This window comes from Protopterus annectens, chromosome 8.part0 (genome assembly GCF_019279795.1).
Source record: "Protopterus annectens isolate FY-2018-M chromosome 8.part0, PAN1.0, whole genome shotgun sequence".
In the NCBI taxonomy this organism is placed as follows: domain Eukaryota; kingdom Metazoa; phylum Chordata; order Ceratodontiformes; family Protopteridae; genus Protopterus; species Protopterus annectens.
The window spans coordinates 1,892,384,631-1,892,409,708 of NC_056741.1; the positions used below are offsets into that span (position 1 = coordinate 1,892,384,631).

General features: G+C 39.9%; 1 protein-coding gene across 1 annotated transcript in view; it reads right to left on the reverse strand.

Moving 5' to 3' along the window:
* Window positions 1-25,078, reverse strand: part of SLC9A5 (solute carrier family 9 member A5) — a 2,700,532-nt gene that overhangs the window by 371,063 nt on the left and 2,304,391 nt on the right. The window lies entirely within an intron of this gene.

Below are 25,078 nucleotides of genomic sequence, written 5' to 3' on the forward strand. Positions count from 1 at the left end.
CATTTATTCCCTTTTCCCTTCTACCTCTGAAATCCAAAAGCCTTCCCCACGTGCCACCTGGTCAATGGGAGCAGGCAGCACATGAAATTCAACAGCTGTTGCAAAAAAGAGTCGTCCAGGAGGTCCCAACTGAACAGAGAGGATTTGGAATCTACTCCCACTTCTTTTTAGTGCCAAAAAAGACAGGTGACCTAAGAGCTCATTCTGGATATCAGCAAGTTAAATGAATATGTAAAGAAGGCAAAGTTCCGAATAGTTACAATTCAGTCCATTCTTCCACTCTTGCACAAGGATGACTGGATGTGATCTATAGATCTCAAGGACGCATACTATCACATCAAAATAGACATGTGCTCCAGATGATATCTACTTCCGGCTGGGAGCTAATCACTATCAGTTCAGAGCACTGCCCTTTTGTCTCACCACAGCCCCCCCGGGTGTTCACCAAATACATGGCAGTGGTAGCTGCTCACCTGAGGCTCAAGGGATTCCAAGAGTTTCCATATTTAGTTGATTGGCTCCTAGCTGCAACTACAAAGCATCAACTAATCCAAGCCAGGGACTACTTATTCTGGTTAGCACATTCCCTGGGCACCACCATAAACATGAGCAAGTCCAAACTTACCATGGTTCAGAATCTAGAGTTCATAGATATGCAAATCAACACAAGGGATCAGATAGATTCTCTTCCTCTACATTGAGTAGCCCTTCTGAGGAATCAGGTACAACAACTGTTAGCAATACAAGCCCCCACCGCTCGACTAATCATGCAGGTCCTAGGGTCCATGTCTGCAGCCATCTTGTTAGTTCCCCTAGGCAGGTTCTTCATGTGGGTTCTACAGTGGACACTTGCCAGTCAATGGTCCATCCTGTCACAGCTCTTGTCTTTTTGCATCAAACTGACTCTTGTCTGCAGGCGTCATGTCAGTTGGTGGATTCAGTCAGACAATGTTATTCTCAGCAGACCATTTGTGAACAATCCCCTGAGAACTACCGTGACCACGGATGCTTCCTTGTTTGGTTGGGGGGCATTATAATGGGAAGATGGTCCAAGGCATGTGGTCACCTCATGAGACCAAGTTGCCTATCAATATCCTAGAAATGACAGCTGTCCTCCTAATGTTGCAAGCCTTTCAGGACATTCTTCCTTTGGGAACTATTGTAGTAGACACCAACAACATGTCAGTTGTCTGTTACATCAACAGGCAAGGAGGAACCCATTCTTATTCGCCTGTGCAGGGAGGTCATGAGAGTGTGGGAGTGGGAGATATCTTCAGACAGCCTTCTAATTGCAATGCATATCCCAGGGAAAACCAAATATCTGGCAGACAGGCTCAGCAGATCCCTCTTGATTCCGCATGAGTGGTCCCTCAACCATTCAGTAGCGAATATGATCTTCAACAGTTGGGGTCAACCTTACTGCGACCTCTTTGCAGCAAGTTTTTTGCTCTGATCCCTCCTCTGGGGAGTCCCCAGGGATGCTCTAGTCTACAACTGGGCCCCAGGTCTCCTGTATGCTTACCCTCCTCTCCCACTCATCCCCAAATTTTGTCAGAAGGCAAGCAGGTTGAAGAGTTCAGTCATCCTCATTGCCCCTTTCTGACCTCGTTAAGTGTGGTTCCCCTTCCTTTGATCTCACCTGAAGTATCCTCCTTGGATACTGGAGCCCACTCAGGACCTCCTTTCTCACCTGTCAAGAATACAACACCCAAATCTTCGAACTCTGAAAATGACCGCTTAGTTTCTCCACTTCCAACCTTGATTAGATAGTCCAGGCTTCAGTCCCAGGTCCAAAAAATTCTTTTGGCATCACAAAAGGCTTCCACTAAGAAGGTGTACAATAGCAAGTGGAAGAAGTTTGTTGTTTGGGCCACTAATAGGAACACTTACCCATCCTCAGCACCTGTTTCAGATGTGTTACTGTTTCTCAGTAACCTTTTTGATGAGGGTGCTAGCTTTTCCACTATTAAGATACAGTTAGCTCTAATTTTCACACAACAAGTCAAACACGTTCCTTGTTCATGCTCAGATTGTGTAAATCCTTCATGAAGGGTGTTTTTTTATTAAGGCCCCCAATTAGGGATCCTTCTCCACCATGGGACCTTACTCTGCTGCTGCAGTCATTGACACAAATCCCCTTTGAACCTGTGGCTAGTTGTGACATAAAATTTCTGTCCTGGAAAACAGCTCTCTTGGTGGCCATGACTTCCGCAAAGATGATTTCTGAGCTTCAAGCTTTATCTTTTACATCTCTATAAATTTTGTTCCAAAGAGACAGAGTGTCCTTATGCACTAATCCATCCTTTATGCCTAAAGTAGCTACAGAAAACAATATCAATCAGTCCATTCAACTGCCAGTGTTCTTTGCCAACTTTTCAAAGGGGAGTATGTTCTTCACCTTCTAGACATTCATAGACAGCTGTGTTTTTATCTACACAGGACCAAACAATACAAAAAGTCTGATCAGTTTTTTAGAGCCTTCTCTTCAAATAGAGTTAGACAAGCAGCATCGAAAATGACCCTGGAAAAATGGATCTCAGACTGCATTTCTTTCATTTATTCATCCAGAGGGTTGCAGTTACCTAAACCTCCTAGGGCACATTCTACCAGAGCTATGGCTACTTCTTCAGCTTTCTATGCAAGACCCTCTGTTGATGACATTTGTGCGGCAACTTCATGGTCTAATAATCACACCTTTGTGTTGCATTACAAATTGGATGTTATTTCCAGAAGCAGGGCCTCCTTTGGTTCGATTGTGCTCTGACAAATCCTTCCATGAGGGCCATCCACGGTTCTTGTATCTGGGGACTCTGACCCTATTGTGAAGAGGAATGAAGGAGAGAACATCAGATTAAAAAGTTATGTCTTACTATAACTTGGCATCTGTTTTGTTTTCCTTTATTCATCCTGACATTACCACCCAACCATCCCCCTGCCTTTTTTCTTGAGGAACCTGGAGGATCTCATGACTCTTATGTCCTATGTCTGAGCCTCTTTTGATGATCTTTGATGTCTGAATGTGACATGTCTGGATTTGGCAAACTTGATCTGAAGTAGTTGGGTGGATGAAGGGCATTGTGGGTATGAGGGAGGAGCTTGAGAGTCGGATCCAAGTCTGTGAAATGTGTCTGAGTCGGATCCGAGGGTCAGATTTGAGACCCTATCATGAGGATGAATGAAGGAAGACAACACAGATGCCATGTTATGGTAAGACGTAACTTTTTAATTTATAGTGTCATTTAGACCAGGTGGACAGTCTGCAGCTAATCTAATCTGCCACTCAGTCTGTTTTGTTTCAACTTGATTCTTAAAATTTCCCCCTCTCATATCATCATTAACTAATTCCAAGACTGCAAATACATTTTTTTGTAGGTTTTACATCTTATGGTATGCCTATATAATGCATTATTTCTATCTTTAGTTTCAATAACATATATACTCTTTTATTCTTTTATCTATTCTTCTTGTGGTCATGCGCACATAGAATCCTGGGCAACCTGAGCACATTGCAATATATACTACTCCTTTGGTGTTACAGTGAATCTTCCAAAAATTTTGATGGTATAAGATAAATGTTCCAGGGTGAAATAAGGACCTTCATGAATAAATCTACAAATGCTACAGCCATTGCATTTAAAGGTCCCTGCACTCTTAGAAGTAGTTGGTGGAGGAAATTTTATATTTCATTTTCTAATATCTTTTTGATACTATTATTTTTCTTACAGACAAAAAAAGGACTTTCACATAAAATCTTAACCAGGTCATTGTTACCAACAATAACTTTCCAGTTATTGTTTATAATCCTTTTAATAGCTTTGCTATCCACTGTCATATCCAAGCAACACCTAGGTGGCATGTTCTTGCTATTAAAATCTAAACTGTTACATGTCACTTTCTTGTTGGTGAACCCAAAAACTAATATTGGCGCAAAATGTGTAAATCTCTTAGCTATGATCTCATCAGCTGTCTTATCTAATAAATCCTTCATATAAACTCTTTCAATAAACATAGTAGGTATGGTTATGTCTGATGCACAGCGTAGCCATTCAAGCACTGTGTAGATGTGATAATGCGGGCATCATTTTATTCTTTGCTGTGTTATGCCCCTCACCTGACTCTCCACCCTGCCCTGCTGCTGCCTGAACAACTTGTACAGAAGGTCCTGCCAAGATGTCAACCTTCTGCTCCAATTATTACCACAATGCCATTTTGTGCAGCATTGCACATATACATGTAGCTAGCTGTGCTGTTCCCACAATGTGGGGACCTTAAAGTTAAGTAGAGGAGTGCATTTTAGAAAATTAATGTTGGTACCACCACTCACACTCCCTGCCACCTCACAGCTGGGGCTGCTGCCCCTTCACTCCATCCTAGCTACACATCTGATTGTGCAGATTTCAGAAATATATAGTAGTGCCCCTCCTTACACATCCGGGCAGTGGAAGTAGGCCAAACACCATCTCTGCTAAATTACATGTTTTGGTATATGCTGCATTATAGGCCATTAACTGCACATTCTGGGATTTGCAAGTGGTGATCATCAGTCAGAACTGTAGGGTATATTCTGCAACAAACAACATATTGTATGTGGCCTGCTACCTGCTTGCATGGTACATGTGTCCAGACCTGTTTTTCTAGCCTGTGTATGCACCTACCAACTAGGTATTAATGTGGGAAGTCTCATGGCAGGAACCTTTGATATAGGTTAGACATGTGTGAGATATGGAAATTATTAGAACTGCCCAAGTGGTGCATGGACACTTCATATATAATACCCTCTGCATTACAGAACCCCTCTCTGCAGTTAAGCAAGTGGAAGCCCTTCCTATTGATTCATCACAGTCTCTCTAGAGTGGATGGGTAGGGCCTTGATGGTGATTTATGGGTAATAAATGCCTCCTAGGACCTCCTGCATAAAGTAGTTCTCTACAATGGAGTATGGGTTAGCTAGAGATGCTCCTCCACATTCTGTATCACAATGTTGAGGAGGCAGTTCAGGAACTGTTTTGCTGAGGCTCACAATATCACTAATGTGCCCCAAGTAGCTGAGATGGTTAAATCTACACATACCTTAGTATCCACAGGAATGGGCATCTCACTCATCTACCTCAATTCTGCTTGTGGGTAGCACAGTTTGATAAGGTACTGTATAGTCTCTCTGTCATCCTGGAAACAGTTCACAATTTGCTGGTCAGTCAGATGGTGTTATGTTAGAAAGTGTCTGTATCTCATCCTTAGTATGGATGGCCTTGACATGCAACATTCTTATCACTGGCTCAGACCACAGCCATTAAATTGTGCTGCTGAACTACTGCTGACATTACTCCCCTGATTAAACCATGATTCTCACTGTGTAAAATTGTTAAGTAGTACAGTGCAGCGCAGTGTGCCTTTTTTATACATTTCTGAAGCAGTCTCCCATTTTGGGTTTCCTCATTTGCATGTATCAAATGTCTTATTAGCACGGAGCTTCTTATTTCCATGTCATTATACAGCCATTAGTATGCACTCCATACTATACTCTTTTCAGCTTTGCATAATTCTGCTATCCATTTTTCTGACTAAATAATTTCCTGTACATCTAGAAACCTCTTGAATGTACATAGCTGGTCAAATCAGGAGTGGAAGCACATAACTCAGGTGTGAAGGTAAATGTCAGGGGAAGTTCCTAGCCATGAGTGAATGGAAGGACTGCAAATGAGTTTTGGATTTATATGTTCTTCAGTCTTTATGTGAATAATAATGCTGGACTTCTTAAAGGTTAGCCAATAAAGATTTTCTTGAAACCTGCTGCTTTTTTCTTATACCCTCATTATTCTCTGGAGGTAACTGAAAGGGTGACAGAACCTACAGAATGGTGCACTCCAATCCCTGGGGGTAATTGAAAGGGTGACAGAACTTACAGAGTGGTGTGCACCAGTGGTGACAGTAATAAAATAAAAATGACAAAGTGAGAATCTGTGCTGATGCAAAATGTCTTAAGTGATGCAGTACAACAGGAAAGGTTTATTTTACCTACCTACCTACTGTACCTTAGAAGACTCAGTTCTCAGGCTAAATGGGGCAAGAATGCTCTCCACAGTAGATGCATTGATGGATTTTGGCAAATAACCTTTGACCCAAACAGTAGAAAGCTGACCACATTCATTACTCCAGTAAGAAGATTTTGATTTTTATGGTTACCTTATGGAATCACTTCAGCACCTAATATCATTCATTGTAAATCCTTTAAATGCCACAAAGGCACAGTGGTCATAATAGATGACATTCTAATGTTTGTTCCTGATAAAGACTGTGCTTCAGGTCTTCAAAAAGATAGGGCTCAAACTCTATAAAGAAAAGTGGAATTCAGTATTTTTGACACTGCATGTGCAAAGGTGGCATTAGATTAGATCCAAGTAAGTGGAATTCAGTATTTTTGACACTGCATATGCGAAGATGGCATTAGATTAGATCCAAGTAAGGTCAAAGTTGTGACAAAGTTATCATGTCCAGGCCATGTCATAGAACTTGGTATACTATACCAAGAATATGACAGTCTAGGTAATTTTCACATCAGGACTCTCAGTGGTGCTCTATCCTCTAAAAGAACTGCTTAAGAAAGATTTAACATGGACATGGGGTGATGCCCGAGAAGAGGCTTTTAAAAAGGTCAAGAGTATCGTGGTATCCACACTGGTATTTGCCTGTGATGTTGTTGTTGTCTTTTGGCTTTTCCCAGTTAGAGGTCGCCACAGCAGAACTCCGGTCCGCTAATGATTGGCAGTAGATTTTCATGAACACCAAGCTGCCAGCTCGATGTTCAACCTTCAACGAAGGCATGCCCATTTATGCATGTCTTTCGAACACCCAACTCAACTTGCCTGTGATGATGTCACTAAATCAAATGTGGTCAGTGCAGATGTCAACAGCTGTGGGCAGTTTTAGAATAAAAGATTGATGGCAAAAAAATCCTGTTACACAAATCTGCTCAAAGGAAAGAATTTCTGATTGTAACTTAATTGCCAAAAGGGCCAAGACAAACAATTGTGTCAGACGTATATGATCATAATAGAAAAAATACTTGAATTTATTCAAGAGATGCTGAGATAATCAACTTACTTTCAATTGTCAGTCAACAACTTATATCCCACTCCAGATGGGGAATTCCTGTCAAACCTGTCATTTACATTGGAACTCAAGTAATCAGTAATATGGGTTTTTCCATGCAACATTAATGTCACACTATCTGCAAGCAAATGTTCAAGCAGACAAGAAAATCCTTAATTAGCTCTAGAGTAATGCTACCAATGCTGGGGAAAAAGTTTGGCCCAAAATACTTCCCATTAGAAAGGTGAACAAAATAACCAAACAGCAAAATCTGCATACACTTACTTTTACAAAAAAAGAAATTCAGTTCATTCCTTGCCTGACTTATTCCCAGGTCAGAGTACTTATATTAAATAGTCAGGTGGAAAAGAGAGGTGAGACTGTTGCCAAATCTGCTAAATGAAATTTATATTTGGTCTGAAACAATGATGGCATGTAGCAAGAAGAAAATGAAAACACATCCTGGATGTTACCGATATGTCCAAACTGGGCAGAAGAGTCTTCACAGCTGGATGAACAATAGCCCAAAACAGGGGAATCTGATGATGTGAGATACTTTTTGTCAGTCTTCTGAGCCTAGTGACTGAACCAGTCATGGCATACCTAAAAGAGACACATTATACAGCAGAAAAACATTGTGTAATATGGTTTACTATTGAAATTCCCAAGCCGCTTCAGTCGACCATTCAGAATATCGACCTGAAATGCTGAATTCAGAATTTTGAAACAGCAACCAAGGCAAAAATGAATACACCGACATCTGTAGTACGACGTATTTGACATAGCAGGAGGTGATGCTACTCACCTCCTGCTATGCTCATTAATGCACCATTACACTTTACAGTCAACGATACATTAATTCTACTATTTTGCAGGGGGGCCTTGCACCCCCTCTCCACCCCCATACCCCCTGCACATTAAATATACCAACTCAGAGATCACACTACAGTGAGAAAATTGGCTAATTCCCTGTTTCTCACTAAACTGTGATCTCCCTGCACAATGTCAAACCCAAATACTCGAACTACACTACCCGTTCACTGTAGTGTAGTTGATACATTTTGGTTCGACATTCTGCCGACTTGAAAACGGCCATTTGACCATATGCCGTTCGACCAATGCAGTTTCAAGGTTTTCAATGTAAACCACGTAATACAGGTACATTGCCTGACAGAGACACATTATTACCTGACAGAGGCACATTAAACAATATTGACTTGTTACAAAAGACACCCCCCCACCTGCTTCATGTTCACAACCTTTGAGAATTACTTCACCAGAGCAGGGCATTCAATAATGCTTCCAGGTAAGGAACTGAAACCTTTGATGGTTCCAGAAATAGAAAAGTAACAGGAAAGTATACCTAGAGACTAAGTATTTTTCTGTGTTATTCAAAAGTGCAGGTTGTTGTAAAGTAATGTCAATTATTTTTGATACTGCATATTTTCAAAATGAATGTGAATTCAGATATGGTCATTTGCAACCAAACATAATGTTCTACCTCAAAAAGAGAATTTCATTCTTCTTCTGAAAGGAGGGGGTATGGTGATATCAAATCAGTGATTAATGTTGACTGATCAAGCCTGTGCAGACTTAAAGTGGCTTGTCCCCAAAATGGATGGGGAAGTATTAAGTTACTAGTTTTACTGAGCTGATTAAAATTCTTACAGTACACACATTGATGTGCTATACTTCTGTATGTAACTGGTTTAGTAAATAAATGCAACAAACTAATACACACTAATTGGATCCTTGAACTCAAAGCCTACTAGTCTTCATGTGCCATATTTTTTGAAAGGCTTTTATTATTAGTCGGCTTTTTCCTTATGAGACATTTGTAGGTCAAATGTCTGCAGTTTAGGTCCTATCTTTCAATAGGTTTTTCTGTAGACGTTGTCATAAAATGACAGTAATCCTCCCTGACTGGTCCTATCACATATGAAAGATATGTGCTTACCATAACAATAGATGTGTAGGATTAGGACCACCCTTCCACTGCGATGCCACCCATCTTCCCTCAGACCTTTGGTACAAAAATGGAAGTTGCCTCAGAGTGCCTTTGTTTCCTTCCTTCCTCCATTTATTTCTTCTTTTCTTGTATTCCACCTTCCATTGTCTAACAAAGATCTGGCAAAGGAGTCCTTTAGTGCCCAGAACTGTGGGAAAAGGGAATGTGGTGGCCTGGGAATGTTTCAGGTGCTGTGTTGCCCAAGTCCTGGCAGCCTTATGTCCTATAGGTAGAAAGACATCTATTGTTATGGTAAGTTTATAACTTTTATGTTTAAGACAAGGATACCTGAAATTCCTTTCTTACTTTATTTAAGGAATGGAGAGCATAGCAGGCAGCATTGCATTAGATAATAGCACAAATGGTACTCTACATGGGGACTTAGCAGGGATATTTGTACTGCTGCAGTCCATTTAACTGCTATGGACCAATATGTATGCCTATATTTATAAATATCCTTGTTTCCAATATAGCTGGACATAGTATCATCAGTAGATTATCAAGTGAATTTCAGACGAAGAGAAAAAATAATTTGAGCAAATTAAACTGGTGCTTTTAATATGTATATTTTATTATACATATATACACATGCAGATAAGTGTGTGTGATATAGTTATGCACACAAATTCTAACACTCTGCATATTGAAATTTATTAACGTTAAAACCCAAATGTAAAAATAGACTGCGACTAAAATATAAATCCTAAGGCACTTAATGTTCACTATTCTACGTTATTATATAAGAGCAATTCACAGTATAACAGTCACACACATAATTTGTAAATATTCATGTACTTTAATAACAATAGCCCACTTCTGAGCCTTTCACTGAGACTAGGGTGCGTGATGATGTAATTGACCTGACATCTAAGCAGCAGATTACCAATAAACCACTTCCGGATCTACTGTTACACAATGAGAAAATTGTAAATGAAAACTGACAGGTAGGATTTTGTGCACTGTTTTGTCAAGACACTGTTCTTGTCCTTTCCTGACACAGTTTGCATATGTTCATGTACATCTTTTCATAAAGATTTCAGGGTTTTACCTATAACTATCTGAATTATAGATGGATACCATGTTGCCTGTAATCTCCTGTTTCATTCCACAGGTTGCAAATGGAGAAATTTACTGAATATATTTGTATGTGGCTTGATTATTTCATCCATAAAAAGTCAGTATACTAAGGTGCTAGAGTGAATTGCTGAATCGGAACAAGTCTAGCTTGTGGTTTAAAAGTTTATTTTTTGTAGTAAGAACAGAGAAGACCATGCAAGTCCAAGTCACATGGGAGAGCAAGAGGACCCAGATAATGCAAGATAAAATATTTACATTCAGAAAGTATTTCACAGAAATGGAACATATAAATATTTACAGACAAAAACACAGTGTTAAATCCTACTTCTATTCACGGTATTTTTATGTTGGAAGAAGCATTCTCCAGTTAGATCACAGTCAGCCTGTCTTCACCCTGTTTCTACCATTAAACTCCACCTCTGAGCAGCCTGTCAACTAGATTTTTTGTCCACTAATTAGCACACAACAATGCATGCTTCTAAAAGGTGCACACAAGTGTAGTTTGTATGAAAATCTCAAATGTTCATGCCAATTACTTTGATTATAGTTCTTGTTAATACTCCCTTCTCATATCAAACTCACAAGTCATGCAGTACTAGTTAAATATAATGATGATTAGTGCACCATCTTCCTAATATGTATGAATCTTTGGCATAATTAGTAATGTCAGTGACCATCAACTGTACACATTTTAGTAATCCCACGGGTGCATCAGAATGGAAATCTAGAAACAAAGTATTCTGCATTAACCTTTTTTTGCACATTTATCTGTTGAATAAGTCACCACCCTTTTTCTCTATATTGAAAAAAAATCAGATCTGAACAGTGTAAACAGATTATATTTAATGAAATACCCATCAAATAGATACAAATACATCTGCACTGTTATCCATTGATAGCAGTGATGTCTGGCAACCCTTGCAGTTCTTTTGATTTCCCCTAGCCTTAACACCTATAATCAAAACATTAATGTCAATGAATTATACAAAAAACTGTTAATCAAAGGCACACAGAAATGATCAGTTACACTATGAATGCTATGTTTTAGACACTTTGTCCAAACTTATGACTAATATGCTGGGTAGCTTGCCCAATAATGTTGTTGTATCTTTCGGCTTTTCCCGGTTAGGGGTCGCCACAGCGGAACTCCGGTCCGCTAAAGATTGGCAGTAGATTTTTACGTACCGAGTTGCCAGCTCTGACGCACAACCTCCAACGAAGGTATGCCCATTCACGCATGTCTCCACACAGAAGACGCTTTAGCTGAGAATCGAACAGGACGTCTTACTGTGAGGCGACAACGCTACCGCAGCACCACCACTGCATGATAATCAAACATGCATAATTTACAAGATCTGCCCCTATAGTGTTATAACACATCCTTTGCTTGGCATCCTATAATCTTTGAACAACTGTGTATATACCCTTTTCACTATGACTCCCATCATAACAACTGCTTGATCTGCCACTGAAACAAATGTATTTGATTTAGAGTATGAAGAAACTACTCTAAAGGCTCCTTTCCTTTCCTTAACTTTCCAGGATCACCCATTTATTTATTTGATGCATAAGCATGCAGTAGTCTAAATAAGCTTTTATAAGAGGTTAACTGATGTGTATGTGACTATGACCATGACAGAGAGAACCAAATTCACTCTAGACTTGTTATTATAACCAGTTTCTTTCCAACTTGTATTAACTCACGTGTCTATGTTTGCATTTCCTCAGCTCTGCTAAAACCTTCCATCTGTTACACTGGGCAGGTCAGCCAACCTTTCATGTGACTATGTTTGCATCTCCTTAGCTCTTCTAAAACCTTCCAACTGTTACACTGGGCAGGTCAGCCAACCACTTGTCATATTCATAGAGCATTTTTTAAATCATTTAGTTTACATTTACAGTAAGAGAAAGCCCTAATACATTTCTCTTTATGCATTTCAACACAACTAGTTTTCCCTCACATTTGTTTCTAATCTAAACAGCAAATCATTTTACAAACAGTAAAATCAGATATATACAAAAAGTTGCATGCAGAACCCAGTTTGTTGCTACATTCAGTATCAGTTACCATGCAGTGAATATTGTTCATTTCATATTGGGAAGATCTTCCTTACATCACTGGGAAATGATGTATATACTCACACACACACACACACACACACACACACACACACACACACACACACACACACACACACACACACATACATTTTTCATGCATTCCACAGAACTCTTCTGTATTTCCTTGTAAGTTACTCCTTGAAGTCCTGTGTCTTCTGGTCCAGTATAGGAGATTCATACCTTTAAGAGGCCATTCAGCACTGGCTTATATCATGCTTCATTAACATGGCTTTCTCAACACATCAAACCAAGCTTGCCATTCCATTATTAGATACCATATGTCTTATACACAATATTCAGAGTTCAAAACTCTTTCTCGTCATAAAACTCCCACTCAGTGCAACTACAATATAAACTAACTATATTATCACCATCAGTTCACATAAAGCATTTATCACCAAGCTAAATTAGACTAAAAATCTCACTGCAGTAACTTAAATGTGTATAACACTCTAACCATAAGACCAAAACACAGAGACTCTGTTATTAGTGAAGCAGTGAAGCTCCTGCAAAATTCTATTATCATTAGAATATTTTCCCAGTGGCATAGCTGGCCTCTACCTTTTCTGCGTACCATAATCAGAAGTATAAGGTAATCTTCTGAGGAAGTCCACTGCTGTGATTTGTCTACCCAAAACGCATTCTCCCTTGTACTTCTTTTATCACGTAACACTAAATCATTAATCTGTTCCCAAAACTCCTGCTGAGAACCTTCCTTGTCATCTTCAAGTACAAAGTCACATACAGAGTTCAGTACTTCTTATGCATCAACAGAAAGTTTCATCACAAAAGAACAAAATAAAGTTTAAGATGCAATACCCAGCTCTTTTTAAAGATGTCCTTCCATATCACTGTTGTAGTATGCCTTACATTAAGGATCCCCTGCCAAGGGTAGCCTGATGTCAGGCCATTATACCAAAGCCTTAGGTTGTAATAGGGACATCGTTTATCACACTTATGCTCCTTGCTCACTGTGTAGGGCATAAAGATAATGTACCATCCTCAGAACTTCTTTGCCACCAGTCCGAATGCCATATTTGAGCATCGGTCTGAACGATCCTTCACCTGCTGGTTACCAAGCCATTTTAGATAAAGGCCCTGTTGGGGGTTTTCTTCTTATCTTGACTTTTTCTTTTTGTTATAAAGTTACACGTCATCCAGGAAGGGAAAATGCCAGTGTGGGAGACAGATTCCCAATAAGAACCGTCATGAGCAGTGTTTGCTTTGCTTAGGTGCTTCTCACAACCGTAAGTTGTTCCCTATATGTCAAGCGTTTGTCCCTAAAACTCTTTCTAGTTGTCTCTCCTCCTTATCCATCTATGTGGAAAACCATTGTCTTAAGTTGTTGGCACACTGTAAGATGGTGGAATCTTTCCTGCCCGAGGATCAGCTGTCTGCTAAGAAGAAGGCCAAAAAAGTTAGGTCGGATTCTACTGCTGTATTGTCTCCACCAGACATATTACTGGAGGCTGGTAAAAGCCAAAAGGATCACCAGGTTTGTCCTTCAGATTCCTCTGCCATGACCACTTCAGAGGCTGGCATATATCTAGCTTCTCGCACATCCTCGGAGGCTCTGCAGGCATTCATTCTGAACATTCAGGGGGGGAACTGTGGCTGATAATATTTCGGGGACCAAGAGGTGTTCCACAGATTCTTGTTAGGGAGAAAATTCTCACCACATTGATTGAGTGTTGGCAGAGGTCCGAACCTCCTAATATGTTTAGAGCAGACATCCCTTTAAAAAAGCAGAATACAAAGCATATTTCTCCTGCTCCTAATGATCCTCAGCATGAATGACAGGATTTTACTTGGGTTATTTAATGCTCTTATGGCTTCAAAGCCCCCTCATGGAGTCTCTGTTCCTGCCCCCCCTTAGTCCTCTACCCCTCTTAAGAGGCCCAGAGAGCAGGACACTTCCAGTGAGGACACAGACTCTTATCTTTAGCGTATTCCTCCCAGATTGCCTCTCCATTGGATTATGGTTCTGAGGAGGGAATTCTATCAGTCCAGACTCTCCTTTTGAGGAGATTTCCTTTGGGGACACTATCTTTTGTATGATGGAATTTATTTAAGTGAGATTTCACCCAGGTTTCTGATGTTCAGAAGAGGTATTACGAACTCTTCCAAATGGAGTCTCCTAAGCTGTCAGGTGTTCCTCTTGTTCTTGCTGCTTTGTTGGCCACATTTTCAGTAACTTCTCAAGCTCCTGATTCCCAGCCCCCTGCTCCTAAAAAAATTGATAGGTTTTATGAGGTGCGTGATGATTGTAAATTTCTTTGCACGTGTCCCCTCTGTTATTTTTGCTTCTTCTGATAAACCCTCTAAGCTTTTGCCTTCTACTAAAGTGCTTCCTTCTCACAAAGACAGTAGAACCTATGAATTACCAGACCCACAGGTATGTTTTAGCCTTTCTCTCTCAGGTTTTTCAAGTTATTATAGACCATTCTGATTCTGAGGGGAAGGCTTTGGACCTCTCTTTGCATCTTCTCAAGTGGACTGCCATTCCATTAAATGTAGTTATGATGCAGCTGGTTCCTCTTCTAGAACTGCTGCCTTTGGTTCTGTGTTAAGGCATTATTCTTGTCTTTGCCTTCAGCCTCTGCCTGATGATATTAAGGCCAAAATGAGGGATGCACTTCTTGAAAATAAAAATCTTTTTGGTTCGGCAGCTGCTGAACTTTGTAAGTCTCTTCAGGCGAAGGGTAAGGTTATGCAGGAATTAAAACATATTTTGTTTCCCCTTTTCCCAAATTTCAGTGGAATTATCCTACCAAGTCTGCCTTTGCACGCAGACAGCCTTGCCCTCACCAAAGGTAAAAAGGGTTCTAGAAGGGATCCTCCTGCTAAGTCTACTCAGTCTTCTACAGCTCAGAAATCTCTTTTTCCAGACAAACCAGGCTCTGTCTATATTCTTCCCTCCCTCCCTCCTAAGCCAAGTTCCTTTATGTTTTCATCATTCTCTGTCCCTTCAAAATTAATTAAGGGTCATTCAGGATTCTTGGGTTCTATCCATCATTCATCAGAAGTATTACATGGTTTGGAAGTCCCTTCCTCCTTTTCTGGGCATTCCTCAATCTCCTCATGAATAACTGCCCTTTTTTCTGGATGTCCTTCAGAGCCTTTTGTTTCAAGGCACCATCCAAGCAGTTTCTGCTCCTCAAAAGGGTAAAATTCCAGAATGCTTCTGGTTTCCAGGAAGGAAGTCACCTGCAGACCCATTCTGGATCTCTTCCAGCTCAGCACCTTTTGAAGATTCCCTCATTTTGCTCCTTTTAAATGTTATCCCTTCAAATCTTGTTTCCTCTTATTCTTCCTTGGCTTTCTTTGTCTCTCTGGATCTCAAGGATGCCTATCTCCATATCTCTATTCTTCCCCATTTTAGGAAATTTTTACATTTCTCTGTTTCTTCCTTGCATTTTTAGTTCTCTTCTTTGCCCTTTGGCCTCTATACTGCCGCAAGGGTCTTCACCAAATTCTTTGCTCCTGTGATTGCTTTTTGCAGGATAAGGAGACTATATATTTTTCATATCTGGATGACCTGTTCATTCAGACTTCCTCTCCACAGACTTTGCTTTGTCATCTTCACTATGCTATTTGCCTCTTGCAAAGCCTGGGGTTTACAGTGAATATCCAAAAGTCCTTCCTGACTCCTCCTTAGGATCAAGTTTTTCTTGGTTGCAGGCTCCAGATTGTTCCTTTGCTGGCATACCTGCCACCTTCCAAGGGTTTAACTCTGATTGCATTTTTTAAGTCCCTTCTTCCTCTGGTCACAGTTACAGACAGGGAGTTTCTAAGGACTCTGGAGTACATGGCGTCCACCATTCCTATGCTTCCTTTTGCCAAACTTCATATGAGAAAGCTACAGTGGAGAAAGCTTCAGTGGTTCCTAAAGCCAGTCTGGGGTCAACATTCTCATTCTTTGGACTGAGTACTTTGAAATATGGATGAAGGTGTGAGGAAGAAGCAAGAGGAAAAGAAGGGCAGTGTGACTACATAAAAATGTGAACCCAGTAATTAGGGCAAAAGATAAGGACTTACAAGAGGTAGAAAGGAAAAGGTGTAAGATGGTGAAGAGAGCATTCAAGGAGGCAACAAAATTGGTAAGGGCAGCAAAGGCTAAAGCTGAAATCAGAGTTGGCAGGGGCAGTCAAGAAGGGAATCGAGGACTTTTTAGGTGCACACCAGAAAGAGGGAAGGTAAGGGACATAATCAGAATTGTCCAGGCTGAAACAAAAGATGGGAGGGAGAGATCACAGAAAAATGGGGAGAAAAGCAAAGATACAGAATGACTATTTTGCTTCATTCTTCACAAGGAAAGTGCAAGTATAGTGCACCTTGCTCAGAGTGAGGCAAGGAAGAATGGCGAGTATAGTGGACAGGCACTGAGACAGAGATGGAGGAGGTTCAGAGGAAATTGGTTGCTGGATGTAGCATATGAACCAAATTGGTTGTCTCCAAGAGTCCTTAGACATCTAGTCAGTATGCTGACAGACCCTATGACAGAGATCTTCAACAGAGCACCAACTAATGCAGTAGTGCCAGAAAAAGTAGAAGACAGCAATTTTAATACCTTATGCATCATAGAAAAAAATCCTGAGAAACTACAGGTATCTTAGTTTAACAACAGTGGCAGGGGAAAGTCTAGGAGAGAGAATTCTGAGGATGACACAGGTAGTATATCTAGAGGAAGCAATACCCAGACCAAATCAGCAACCAATGACAGTTCATGGACAGAAACAGATGTCAGTTAAGACATCAGTTAAGCCTGATATAGTCTTATGACTAAGTTACAGGTAAACTTGAAAGAGACACTAGCAGATGTAGTCTATCTTGACTATGTCCTGCACAGCAATCTAACGGGAAGACAGGAGGGGGTGGGTGTATAACTAAAAGACCGTGGAACTGTATATTAGCTTAGCTGAATGGTAGAACACAGAGCATTATGGCAAGATGAACAATGTCCAGAATTAGGGAAGTGACTAGTGGAAAACTACAGGGTTTTTCCTTGGTCCAGTATCTTCATTGTGTTTGTCTTTGATATGGTAAAAGAAAGAAAGAACAGGATTAATCTCTTTGCAGATGATATAAAGATAACTGAAAAAGTGGTGGTTCAATGGAGGGAGACTCTAATGAAGGATTTGGTAAAGCTGAATAAGTGGGCAGAAGGGTGGTAACTGACGTTCAGTGCAAACAAAAGCAAAGTCCTGCACTTACTTTACATCAGGATTGTTGTAGCTTATTTAGTGAAGGAGTGAGACCATGGCAACAAAGGAGGAGAAGGATCCGAGAATGTTGATCACACCTGACCTGGAGTACCAAGAACAGTGATGGCAGCAAACAGAATACTGGGGTATATCCTTAGAAGGATAGATTCCAGAAGCACAGAGGTAAGATTTCAACTCCACAGGGTTTTTGTCAGATTGCAGCTTGAGTATTGCATACATTTCTGGAATTCAGATAAGGAAATGGACATCAGGCTGCAGAAAGGAATTCAGAGGAAAGCTACCTGAAAGATGTATAGGAAGGAGTGGCAGGAAGATGATAAGAGGCTAGAGGAGCTACAGTACTTCTTAACAGAGTTCAAAAGAATAGAGGGATCATGATATTGGTCCACAAGATCAGGTAGATGTGAAGAGGGCATTCTGAAAAGAAAGACAGGGGGGAAAGGAGGGGTCACAAGCAGCAGCTTGTGAATGGAGTGTTAGAGAAGGAAATCATACAATCATTCAGCATGGAAAGAGAGAAGGTAGAATGTTAAGTGACTTAAAATGCATACTAGATATTCTTATTGTCGCCTGTCATTGATCAAAAGTAATGTAATATTAGCATCCTTAATCTGCAACTTCATATGCTTTATTAGTCTTACATTATGTCTTTTTGCAAATGCTTCAGTTACATGAGGAATGGATAATAATGAAGTAATCAAAGTTTGCATGAAGTAATAGTGAAGCAAAGGCAAGTTAATGGCCTTTTGTGGATGATCCATTATCCAGAGCTGGATCAGTTATAACTGGATTTGACATTTCAGTCCCTGTTGAGCTCAAGAGCCATAAGACTGGATTTCAGTTTTACTTTTTTTTCTCTCTACTCAAATGTTACTTGCTGTGTACATTTTTGAGAACTGGCAGATGACCTGCAGAATCATGATGTTGTCAAAAGCACATCTGTGACATTAGGCCTTTTAATGTTTCAAGATGGTCTCAGTGACCACCTCTGTAAATGAGTATGTGTTAAATACTTACTGCATGAGTACTGAAATGCACTATTTGTTAGTTTCAAGACAAATGCTTGACTTAAAGCCAAATGTGTTTTTTTTTCTTTGCTGGCAAAAGGATCACAATTCTGTAACATTCAGGCTTGTGCCATTAGTTAGCCACTCTCCTTTTTGGAATTCTCTTAAGTATTTCTCATGAATTGGTTCATAAATAGGTACTAGGTTTGCAGTCCAAAGGACCAAAGAGGAGCTTACCTAAATTCCCAATAACCCCTAACCATTAAGTGGTTAAGTGACTTCCTCAAGCTCAGAGTAAGCAAATGAGTGCTGAGGGAATAAAACTCTATACAACAGATCACAGCTTTAAACCTCTGCACCAAATGCAATACTGTGGCATAGGATCATATAAAGCAAACGATCACAGGGACCATAACATGCCTGGCCATATACACCTTAAGTAGAAGAATTGAAATGCTTTTGCCACCCTTTTTAAGCACTTAATAGTGGTCAATTCTTAAATCGAGCAGGGCCATACATGATAACCCTAGTGTACATCTGTCTACCCATCCTGTCATCAAGACTAACTTTAAAGATAGTCAAAACATTATTTTTTTGACCTGTAGTGGTAACTTATTCCATAAGCTAGGAATGTGTTGAGTTAGGAACCTATACCGCCAATGAGTCTTGTTTGTTTATTCCGTTGCAGACTTACATCCTTATTGCAGATGTTTGTAGAGCAAATGGTTTTGCAAAGAAATTGTTCAAATAAGAACAGGTCTTTCATGGCTCGAAATGTGAGACATAGGTCACCTCACAGCAACCTGTAGGCTACTGAGTATAAGAAGAGTCATGTTAATGTATTGAGCCAATTGAAAGACTTAAGCCCATTAATTTTCTTTGTTAGAAATCTTTAGGGCTTTTCCAGCTAAGCAATATGGTTGGTTTTGTACATAGCAAAGAGGGCACTGCATAAAATGATGGGTCTGATAGGGAAAGACCTCAGTGGTAGGATGACTTCTTTGGATTTTGAAGATATTCCCTTGGAAATTAACTGAACCAGACAGAAGAATTTCCTGACTGTGGTGGAAACATATCGATCGAATGAGAGACACAGAGTTATCCACCTCCTCACTATGCTGGAAGCATGATGATTGAATGACCGTATATGAGATGGTTGCAACTTTTCTGCCACACACTATGGTGCTACACTGTTTTTCATTTAGTTTGAGATGGTTTTTGATACACCACATATGTGCATATTCTAGCCCTTGTTGGATCTGTTCTGTGTCAGTGGATGAGTGGATAACAGTGTGCAGTTTGCAGCCATCTGTGATATTGACTTGGATGTCTGCAAAATAAATGCCAAACAGGAGAGGGCCCAAAACTGATCTCTGTGGCACCCCACAAGTTACAATTTTACATTCAGAGAAGGAGCAAGTGATTTTCATAACCTGGGATCTGTTGGATTGCCAATCTGCAATCCATCAGACAATATATGGGTTTACATTAAGCTTGCCTAATTTTGTGATAATGCCAGTACTGCGGATACTGTCAAAAGCCTTGGTCAAGTTCAGATAACCAGTATGAGCAGCCCACAGCCACTGTAACCTTTTCAAATAAGCTTACTAGGTTCAGGAGACAGGACCTTCCCTTCATATTACCAAACTGATTGGGATCTAGAGCATTTAAGTTGCCGTCTGCATTAATGAGTTCTGCTTTGATATGTTCCATAGTTTTGCATATAAGGCTGGTGAGGATGAGGGACTAAAAACTACTTGGGTCCTTAGAGAAGTTGCCCTTGTGTAGGGGAGTCACAGTGGCTGTTCTTTAGGCAACGGGAACAAACTGTATAGATAGGCTAAGGTTGAACGTGCTAAGTACATGCTCATATAGTGCATATGATGCACTCTGATGAATATAGTCGGAGGCTGGTATAAGGTTAAGGTGTTTACCTTACAGACACAAGGTGCAAGGTTTGATTCTCACATGGGGTAATTGGCTGGGCATAAAATGGCTCCTAAAGGCAGTTAGTCTAGTATAAACCTATGAAGAGCTATGTAGTATGATTGTCTGGTCTTATGTAAGTATTTTCGGCTTTTGACAGGGATTCTAAGACATGTTGCAAGGTGAATTCAGGGAAAAAACAATTTTCATGATTGGGAGGGCAACAATTTGAGTTGCAGGGGTAAAGTTAGAGCTGAGTGCGTCTGCTAATGAATTAGTTATAACCTGTAGGATCAGAATGGGTGATATTTTTATGGATGAGCTCACTGCATTGTTGGGCATATACAGTTTTTGGCATAACTGTAGTTTTCTTTGGAATATGTATCAACCTTGAGTTCATATTCTTTTTCACACTTTCTAATAGTGCTCTTAAATTCCTTGCTGGCATGTTTCAGTGTACTCTTGAGGTAGGGAGATGGGGATTTCTTTGAACGTTCCATAATTTCCTTCTTTTGCTGTACAATTTTTAATACAGGGGTTCCAGCAGAGAGGCTTATTCCCAAATTTTCTGTTATATTTAGGGTGTAGGGGTTGTGATTTTCTACATAACTGTTCAGGTGCTGGTAAAAGTCAGAGGTGAATGTTGCAGTCCTCTCATTTGGGTCAATTTGCAAAGTATTGTTGAGAATTTTGTATAGTTCTTCTACAAGTTGAAGTTGGCAAGGACATTGCAGATTAGAAAACCTGGATAAGCAGTCTGTATTTTAACAGACAAGGTAAAGTTAACTGAAAAAGAGACATGGTGGAGACCCAGCTATCAAGTGAGGTGCAGAATTCAAAAAAGTAATAAGAGCAGTAGAGAAAAACAAAGAGGATCATTATTACTACAAATGCAATGAGTTGAATTACTATGGATTGTTAACTGACTAGTTGATAAAAAGAAATGAGACATTTTAAAATGCAGTGCAAATGTTATATGCAGGGATAGAAGAAGAAAGGAAAAGGGGTATGCTAATGCTAATTATAACCAGCACAGGATAAAAAAAAAATAGATGTGGAGAAAAAGGGCAGACTGGGTATATATTTAATGATAAAAGGGAGTTGGCTAGGTATGAAAATCGTGTTTTCTATAAAGTACATCCCCAAGAGTCTAAAATACAAGACAAAAAATATTATGGGGAAGGTAACAGCTTTTCATCATGGAGTACAGTAGCAGGTGATTGGAACATAGTGAGACATAATGAGGATATAATTGGGGGGGCAATACAGAATCTGGGTTGACGGGGGGAGATACCTATTTCATGTCATCGACATAGATAAAGAGAACAGAGTTTAACCACTTCTCAGGGAAATATAATTGAGACAGACCAGATAGGTGCTATACATCAAATTAAATGCATATTTGGTAGCGGGTCATAAAACATATATAATACTGCTCTCATATCATGCATTCATGCACCTGTACAGATAACCCTGCAGAAACCCCAAGGAGCTTTTTCCAGCACATCCTATGATGAGAAAGATATTTACAGCCTGGGTTGTGTCAGGGAAGTAAACAGTGTGGGAAGAAATAGCCAGGGAATTGTTATGGCTAGGCTTGTACAGGCCCTAGAGCCGATAGCCTAGTACCAACCTATGAACCAAACAGTAAGAAAGTTGCTGCAGAGCATAGAGATAAAAAGTGATGAGCTCTTGCTAGATTGGGACAGCTGTAGACTTAGTATTAGGAGGCAGGTGTCAGTATTGTAGCAAGTGGCCCAGTCTGGCAGTTATTGCAGAGGGCTAAGTCTGAGAGCTATAATTCCTGTGCTAGAGGGTTTGATTACTCTCAGCACTGGTTTCACTACAGTGTGTGACCCTGAGCAAATCACTTAGACAGACCTTGGGGGCAAATGAGAATTAGGGCCAGAATCCTCAATGGTCCTTTGGATGGCAAGCCTAATAACTACCTATAAAGGCCAGGAAAATATGGTCCATGAACTGAAAATGGATAACTGGAGGCTTTAGAAAAGAAGGAAGATCTGCAATACAGAAAATGAACATATGAATCAGTACAGGAGGAAGAAGAGTTAAAAGCATCAAAAGTATTTATGATTGAACATTTAGAGCATTTAAATGAATATAAGACAAATGCAGTGAGACAACTGTCCTTTGAAAACAATGCTAAAACTCCAAAGCAATTAACCCAAAACCTAAGACACCAGCAAGAAAAAAGAATGCTTACCAAAATTAGGAATACAAAATGACAAGCTGGAAAAAGAACTGGTTAAGACTGCAGCAGTAATTGCAGAATACCTACAGTAGCCTCTACACCTATTTAGCTAAATTGAAGTTAGAACAAAAATACATGATGGAGCACTTAGATAAGTTAGAACTATCAAAATGAGAGGAGGAGAAGAAGACAGAAACTGCTTAATGAGGATGGTTCTAGTAATATAAAGGAAGCAACACTATAGCAAAAAAAAAAAAAAGAAAACCAACAGGAAAAATACCAGGAACAGATGGCATCTCAGTGGAGATTTGGAATAGGATATGGCATTACTATAGCTAAGATTTGGGATCCGTTTGCTATCTTTTCAGGTGAGGGAGCACTTCCCTCCTGGTATATGGCGGTATTTGATGGTTATACCAGAAGAATGGAAAGATCTTACAACTCAGGGTCATGCAGTCCCATTTCTGTCATGTCCAAGAGGCTGGCAAGGATTTTGCCAAAGTTAGTTTTAATGGACCGGTGTGCATTTGTAGAGGGTAAGCAAACATTTCATACCACAAATAGAACTTAAATGATTCAAAGATATGCTGAGGACAAGATATTAATGTTGGTGAGCCTGAATGCCTGAAAAGCATTTGATATAGTTGTATATTTATGAAGAATACCCTGGAGGAATTTGGATTCCATAAAGAGTGGATAAGGTTAATATTTTGAATTTATGAGGGCAGTCAATCTAAATTAAAATTAAGGAGGGCTGGCAGAAATACTGTATTTATCTAGTGGTACTGAACAAGGGTCCACTCTCAACATTATAATTTTGTCTGTATTTGGAAACACTTACCAAGGATGGTTTACCTTTATAAAGGTGAATCACAGTCGGGTGAACAGCAAGTGTTTGATAGGCTGTTTGCAAATTTTGCAAACGCTGAAAGAAAAAAGGGTTGAATGTGCAATGAGCGAATGCACAGTGACGTTCGCTCATTGCACATTTGACATTGTGGGGCGGATTGCACTATAGTGGGGATCGGGAAATGGTTCTCAGAGTTAGAATAATAAAGTAGGGGGGTGTGGGGGGCTTGCCCCCCTTCTTTACACTTCGTTTTTTTTTTTGTTTGACATTAATGTTCGAAAAACAGTGAATCTGCTTTTCGATTTGCTGTTTTTCGAACATTAAGGACTGTCAACATTTTCACTTTCGTGGTTTCGAGTCACTCATATGAGCACTCGAACCACTGTGATTTGAGTTTATGAAGGTAAACCACCAAGGACATCTGAATAGCAGGCTACAAGTGGGTTACCACACAGAAAAAAAACAGCACTATTTGCAGATGACATACTGTTGTGTATGATGAACTAAAAATAAAGCTAGAGAAACAAATAAGTAAACTGCAAAACTTTAGCAAAATAGCAAGATATAAAGTAAATGAATGAAAAGCAAAAGCAACAGTGATGAGTTATGTACCAGCACAGAGTCTGATGCAAGAGTACCCCTTTTATGGGAACATAACAAAACGAAATACTTGGGAATATGGTTGAGAGATGATGTGAGACAGATTGCCAAGTATATGTGGGATGAGACAGTCTTAAAATTTGAGAAAATAAAGCAACTGAGGATATTATTTCTGGAAAAAGATGGCAGGATAATAGCAATTCAGATGTTTATATTGGACAGGCATACTTTTATCAACCTGAAAAGTTGACATTGCAAAGATTAAGAAAAGAATTAAAGGAATTTTTCTGGGAAAATAACTCATTACAGACTACTGATACCTACAAGTGCTTCTGCAGTTACATCCCACTGATGGCTCATATAGGCTTTTCCTATTTGCATTACCAATTTCAAAACCATGCTACATACACGGTATTGAAAGATTTAATTTTAAACTTTACATGATGTGCAACACAGCTGTATTTGTATTTGACCCCCATGTATGATATTTGACCCCCTATGTCACAAGATGGGTTGCCAACTGGCTTACTGACAGAACCCACACTGTGAAAGTAGCCGACTCCAAATCAGACTTCAGACCAGTGACAAGTGGAGTATCACAGGGTTCACTCCTGGGTCCTCTCCTGTTTGGTATCTACTTCTCTAAAGTACAGGCTAACACAGAAAGTCTTTGGCTAACTAAATTTGCAGATGACTGCAAACTAGGAGCCATAATCGAAACTCCTAATGATGTGGACATCCTACAAAAGGGCCTCACTGAGACAGATGCCTGGTGTCAAAGTCATGGTTTCAAGCTCAATGCCAAAAAGTGCATTGTCATCCCCTTTGGTAAAACCTCTTTACCCATAACTACCACATAGGCGGTAGTCTACTTAATACAGAAAGTGTGATAAGAGACCTTGGGACACAGGTGGACAGTAGTCTCGCCTTTGATAATCACATTGCCACAGTGGTCAGGAAATC